The sequence below is a fragment of the Panthera uncia genome, unplaced genomic scaffold, assembly GCF_023721935.1.
Source record: "Panthera uncia isolate 11264 unplaced genomic scaffold, Puncia_PCG_1.0 HiC_scaffold_189, whole genome shotgun sequence".
NCBI classification, from domain to species: Eukaryota; Metazoa; Chordata; class Mammalia; order Carnivora; family Felidae; genus Panthera; species Panthera uncia.
In genome coordinates, this window is record NW_026058569.1 from 38,370 (window position 1) to 45,637 (window position 7,268).

General features: G+C 38.9%; 1 non-coding gene across 1 annotated transcript; it reads left to right on the forward strand.

The window, feature by feature from the left end:
* Nucleotides 1-5,248: 5,248 nt before the first annotated feature.
* Nucleotides 5,249-5,383, forward strand: LOC125917463 (small nucleolar RNA SNORA52). Its single transcript, XR_007456198.1, has one exon. It is a non-coding gene; the product is annotated as a small nucleolar RNA SNORA52 (small nucleolar RNA).
* Nucleotides 5,384-7,268: the final 1,885 nt, after the last annotated feature.

The following is a 7,268-nucleotide window of genomic DNA, read 5'->3' on the forward strand; positions in this document are numbered from 1 at the left end:
AAGAATGCCGTATATTAAGTAAAATCTTACTGGGAAACCAGACTAGTGTCTGGAACTAGAGTTCATCTAAATATCTCAGCGTACATCACAAATGTGAGAGACATTTCCTTTGAATGCACACGAGCTAGAGATTCAGAAATCCTTCATGCAGCCCAACGTACACCCTGGGAAGTATGCCCAAACCTAAAAGACCTCAAGGAGTGAGAATGAAAATCAAAGAGCAGACCTAAAAGGATGTAGTAGACAGTGTCTTGCCTTGTTTTCTCTTCATAGAAATTCATGTCGGCTTCCAGTGGGAGACATAGCCCAGGCCCACTACCTCGTGCCTGACGTTTGGCTTCAGAGCCAGTAAATACAACTGTCTTCCAACTTCCCTCAGTTTGCCTGACCTTAAATATCTCAACCACCCCCCTACAAAAAGTTACCGAAACAATCGCAAGGACAAAGAACGCATCATAAAAAGGTGTCTTGGATTCTTCCACTACTCTCCATCCCTACCGCTTCCCCAGCATCAGTCAAATGTCTTTATTGAATGGTACCTCTAAACAGCTATCTGCAGTGCAAATGAATGCCTGCAGTGTTGACACGGAGGAGATCCTGAGGGGCTTTGGGCTTATCACATGTCGTACTTTTCAGAAAATACGTTGTACGCCCTTCTCTTTTTCAAACAGTTTCACACAGAACAGACCAAAGCAGATCATCCCTGGTAGAATCCCAGACATGAGCTTTGAAAACCTTGGAGGAATTGCTTGTCCCGAAGGCACTGGCAAAGCCATCGGGCCGTGCAAAGGTGGTGATACGGTGTAGGGATGAGGGGAACGGCCTCTGGAGCTGGATTGCCTGGTTTTAAGGCTGAGCGCTGCCTTTTTCCATCTGTGTGAGGCCACTTAAGTCACTTGACTTCTATGTCTTGGCGTTCTCATCTGTAACACAGGGTTAGAAGAATTAAATGAGTTTATACAAATGTTTTAAAAGTCTCCCTTAATTTATTCATTTTAATGCCCTTTGAAATGAGCAGCATGAACCACGCACTATCACACGACTAGGTTTTATTGCATAGGATTTTGTACTTTCTAACCGGATTGTGACCTCTAAATCGATTATACGTTGGTTGGCAATATCCTAGAGAGATTGATCACCACAGGGATGCCAGATCTGGACTTGCATGTTCTGTGTATATTCCTGTGTGATCTTTTCCCAAGTGGAATACACCATGCTGTATTCATTCTTAAAGATTGACAAGCATTTTAAAATAACTATAAAAATATTTCTAATTTAGGACCAGTTTCTCGATTTGCTTTTCTTTGACTTTCTCTACCTATTAATTAATTAACACCTAGGCTAATATAGATTCATACTATCTAAAAAAAAATTTCCCAAGGCATTTTCAATGGCCTCCAGTAATCATTGTGCAATTTTCACTCAGTATGAAATAGAGTTCAGCCAAGTAATAGTCCTTTATCCGCGAAGCCTGTTTTCTGCTGCTGTATATGGAGTTTGAATAAAGCCATCATAAATCAAAGAGGATTAAAATTAAGGATAATAGTACAGGTTTTAATTAGGTTTTTGGTGTGTGTGTGTGTGTGTGCGTGCACGCGTCTGTGTGTGTGAGAGAACTTCTGAGCCATGTATTCAGACTTAACATGAAACCAGCCAGGTACAGCAGGAGAGATGAAAACGGCGATGCCCATCACACAGAAATGTCTACTTGTCATCACTAATTATGTGCTTCATGTTGGAAGCTTCGTTTATTCCTAGCTGACAACTTTGGCTACTTGGGATCTGTCTGTCTCTGGCTTATGGTGTAGGTTTTTAATTTTGACAAAAATCCAGCGGATGGCAGGGTAGAAAGTTTCTGATATATGAAAGAGAAATAGGACATTTAATAGCATTTATTTCTGGGGGAAATTACAAGAATTTGCATTGAATTGGAGAAAATGGCTGCAAAACAGGAAAAGCACACTGTGCTACAGAGAGCAAAAAGCACATTTAGTCCTTACACATTCATTACCCACTGAGCTCAGACGGAACACAGCTCTTTCTCCAGAACCACCTCCATGATTAGGGCTTTAGAAGGTGGTGGCATGGCAAAATAAAAAGCTGATTGGGAAAATTGCTAGTTGGTAGAATACACGTTTTAAGGTTTATTGCTCATACTGAGCTTACATAATACCATCATTACCTCCGACTACATCTGCGTGTGTTTAGTTAGAAAAGGTCATTTAATTTCTGAATCTTCTCAAAAAAAACACCCACAAAAACTGGCTAAAAGGATAAGATGGACAAATTTCTGAATTTGTGTCAATAGCTTTTGAAAACTGCATGCTTTCAGTTACTTTAATATGTGCATTCTCAGCTCAAAGCAAACATTTCCCGTTTCATTCTGCTTAAAAGGATATTTCATGTTGGAAATAAGCAAACAAAAACAAAACACTGCAGAATGGCATTAGGTTTTAAATGGTTATTTTATAGAATAATGTTATTTTTCTGATTGCAAAAGTGATATATGTTCATTGTATAATACATGGAAAAAAGAGTGAACATGAGAAAATAAAAACAGCCATTAATCTACCATTAATATTTAAAGCCGATTTCTATCTTCCCATATGTGCGTGTGTGTGTGTGTGTGTGTGTGTGTGTGTGAGATGACGGGATATGAGAATTAGTATTTCTATGTCCTTTTCTTTTACTTACATTATACAATAAAACTTTCCCACATTATATATATATGTATATATGTATCATATGCATATATATATTTCATCATTATATTTATGGCATATTATGATTTACTTAGCCTTTTACTGCAATTAAAGGCATTTACGTGAAAATTTTAAAACAATATTATGACTATTGGTACACAACTCTCTAATACATAATTTATTTTTCTAAGATAAATTCCTGAAAGTGTCAATGCACTATCAAAGTGAATGAGCATATGTAAGTCTTTCAATAACTTGCCGCTGCATTTCAGATATATTGATCAGTTTATACTACCACCAACTATGCAGGCCACAAGTTTTACCATGTCAGCCAACTATTATTGTAAAGTAAATATGTATTTTTTATGGCAAATATTTAGTTGCCAATTCAAATTAACGAACACCAACATCATCTCGGGTTTTTTTGTTTTTTGTTTTGTTTTGGTCATCCCGTTTTAGTTTATAATTTTTTTTAATGCTTATTTTTAGAGAGAGAAACAGAGACAGAGCATGAGCGGGGGAGGGACAGAGAGAGAGGGAGACACAGAATCCGAAGCAGGCTCCAGGCTCCGAGCTGTCAGCACAGAGCCCGACGCAGGGCTCGAACTCACGGACTGTGAGATCATGACCTGAGCTGAAGCTGGACGCTTAACCAACTGAGCCGCCCAGGCACCCCCTCATCTCGTTTTAATTAACATTTAATTTATGTCTTCCTCTTTATCTCTCAAGCTAAGGTAACATAAAGAATGGAAAGGTTCCAGGCAGTCTTGCAGAGAGTCCCGTTGAATCTTTCTTGGCACAAGTAAGATCTTTAGTAACTACTGCTGACCGTGACGTAAGGCTGCTGAACCAGCGGGGACTGGGCATACAGTGGTGATGTTGCATGGCTTTAAGGGTGGTAGGGCCCAGCTCAATGTGCCTCTGTTCACACAAAATTTTGTTCCCACAAAATTATATTCAGAGAACTTGTAAAGTGATTGCAGATTTCTTAATCAAGTGACATTTCAAGTATCTCAAAGTAGTGCCCGAAGTAAAAGAATGAACCCTTTAAAATTTTTTTAGGAAGTCTAAGAAAAAAATCTTAACGTTACACTGAATCATCTAATGCAAGTCCTTCAAGAACATTATTATCAACCCTTTAAGGATGGCATTTTAATCAGTTTCATTGTATAATGAGGAAAATTACATCTTTAAGTAACTTGCCCCACATCACAAAGCTACTGGGTGCTGTGTTCTCACTCTTTCTCTCTCTCTGGGTACACACTCACGTACACACACACACACACACACACACCCCTCTCACACATACATATATAGCACATATACATATGCATATATATTAACTCAAATATGTGTACAAATACATGTATATCATTGAATTGAGTGTTTGATGAGTTTGGATGTGTATGTGTGTGTGTTTGTGTACTAATTGTGTGTGTGTTTGTTTAATAGAGAACAGTATTTCAGAACTTCCGAAAAGTTCCAACGTTCATTAAAGACTGGGTATAATAAAGAAGACTCACGGCTTTTTGATTCTGTCCAATTTTCTAAGTTATCTGTGACTCACCTTCAAGATGAACTTTCTTGCCCTTTATTAATTGCAGGATAAATATATCCAGATCAAAGATGGTGTGTCCTAGTGTCTCCTTGCATGTGGGAGAGTATACCCAGTAGATATTTATGCCCGGGGTCTGTCCAGTTCAGCCTCATTGTCAGTAGATGCAGGCAGTTCCATTTGCATAATGAACTCTCTGAATGATCTTTAAAGCCTCTGCCAGCAAAGATTAGAGAATAACTGCAAGGATTATTGCTACATCCCTTTCAGTGGGCTCTCAGACGCTGTCCACTCTGAGTTGAATTGCTCACCCTTAATTTGAGGGCTAACTGAGGGTTAGCGGTTTGCTAAGACTTCTTAAGTGCCTGAGCATTGGTTATCTCACTGACTTCTGGAGTGCGGGTGGCAGGAAGTCAAGCCAGGCTAAGTGAGTAAAGAAGGGGTCTCTCATTAAACGCAACAAATTCAATTGCAACGTTTAGTAAGTATTCATTCAGCACCCAAGGTTACAAAAATTGGGCCAAGTTGTTTGGAAAGAAAAAATTGTTATAGATTGACTAAAGTCAATCTATATTGACTTTAAATATAAATTCTATATAAATTTCAATTTATATTGAAAAATATTCACATGATCCCCTACAGGCATCTCTTCTCCCAATGTCTTTTTAAAATATACATAATGTTGGGGCGCCTGGGTGGCTCAGTCGGTTAAGCATTCAACTTTTGATTTTGGCTCAGGTCATGATCTCGCGGTTCAGGGGATTGAGCCCTGCCTCAGGATGCACGGAACCTGCTTGCGATAATCTCTCTCCCTCTCTCTCTGCCCCTTTCCTGTGCTCTCTCTCTCTCTCAAAATAAATAAATAAGCTTAGAAAAATAAATATGCATAGTCTCTTGATTATTATGTATAAATTTTTAAATAACCTGAATACTTAAAGTGATTCAAGAACTTTAGATAGTATCTCAACTTCCTCCTGTAAAAGAAGAAATGTGGTCCATCCTAATCCCTGCCGGTTAGCCTGCAGTCTGCTGGGCTTCGCCTGTGGACCGGCGTGCTCTAGAAGCTTCACCCAGAGAAGTGAGTGAATCTTCAGTAGGTTTGTGTCAGGGTGGCATCTCGTCACTCAGTGGGGGTGGGGGTGGGGATGGGAGAGAAGAAATGATTTTCTACTTCCATCTACCTCTTCTTTCTCGACACACCATCGCTCAACTTTTCACACCTGTACTCCCAATGTCATGAACTCAAAGTTTATAACATTTATATAGTTTTTTTAGGTTTTTAAAAAGTACTTTCACAACCAGGAGCATATTTGCCATCTCCCTTGTGAAGGGACATTTGGCAATGAATGAGACATGTGAATGGTGTCCCAAGGGCATCCATTGGGTAGAGGCCAGGGATGCTGCTAAATATCGGACCATGAATAAGACTGTCCACCACAGCAAAGAATTATTGGGCCCAAATGTTAGTAGCTCTAAGTTTGGGAAACCATGGATTCCGTAGGCTTATTCTGAAAAATGGAAACCAAAAAAGACAATTTCGAAAATATCATACCACAGAATCCACTGAAGAGCCAGGTAATAGCTTCTGTGTCATCCAAAGGAGAATCTTAAAAGCACCAAGGTTGAACGATATACATTTTCTTCAACTTCATTATTCAATAGAAATCATGCCACATTGCTTCTTACTTGGATCAGGATTTTTTTGGTATATTTTTGTTATTCCTGGAATTTCTAATGTCTTATTTTAATCTCATGAAAGAAGAAATACATGTTTTGTTTTTGTTTTTGTTTTTATTACACCGCTAGGATCATGCAGCTCCTTCTGAAAATGTCAGTTTTGTGCAGACTGCTTTTCATGACTGCCGTGTAGCTGTCATATAGGGATTTTGTTTCCCCTGTCTCTTTCATGTCCCTCTCCAATCATTTTAGATTCGGCATCTTCACGCGTTAGATTTCTTTTTCATTTTGCCAATATATGTTCTCATGTAATTATGTCAAGAATGATGTAGGAGATAAAAAAGTTTGAATACCTTCACACTTAATGGTTTAGCAAAGCTATAGATCCTCAGTTTCACAGCCATGTAGCTCAAAGCTTTGGGGATGTTATTTTACTGTCATTGAGTATCCAGTGATCCTGAAAAGAAGCTTCATGTCTGTCTCACTCTAAATCCTTTGGGAGATACACTCCCAAAACTTTTGGAGCTTCTCATAAGCCTTGGTTGAACTTGTTCATTTAGGCTATTTTGGGGTTGAATTCACATAAAAAGCTGTTTGTATTTTTCACGTAAAACAAAATATGAAGACGGGAGCTTCTGATTTGAAGGTTCTCAGCTAGTGTTTCTGAGACCTCTAGGTCTAACCTTACGGTGGTCGGTTCACTGCAGCAACCTTAAGCATCATGACCTCCTGACAACACAAGAAAGCATGAACTTCTCCTCCTCCTCTTCTTCCTCTTCCTGCTCCTTCTCTTTTTTTTTTTCTGTCGTCTTCTTCCATTTCTTAGTCTTCCTCTCTCTCCTTCTCCTCCTGTCTCTCTCTTTCTCTTAATCAGAAAGACATTCCCTTTCTCAAAATCCCCCTTAGCCACCTTCCCCCCTTCAGTCCATTGGCCACAATTGGCAAGCATCTTTACTTGGTCACTGATCAAGTAGACAGTGTATGCTTGTCTCCTGTCATTGGGAGAGTATGGACCTTGCCTTATGTAATTTTCTCAATAATTCAGATTCCTCTGAGTAAAAAGGAACAGACTATCTATTGGGTAAATAAATGACAATATCTGTAGTATTTTGAAATTTCATCAGTAACAGCATGCATGGACTGTTTTTTTAATTTAATAATTTAATTTAATTTAACTTAATTTAATTTCATGATTCCTTTTAATCTAAAGAGTCACTTTTATTAGCTTTGGGAAATTTTGGTCTACCGTGAAGTTCCCCGTAATTTCTTTCTCCCCTTCCTCAGGAACTACTAACAGAGAGGTGCTGGCCCTCCTGGACTGGTGCCTTTTGACT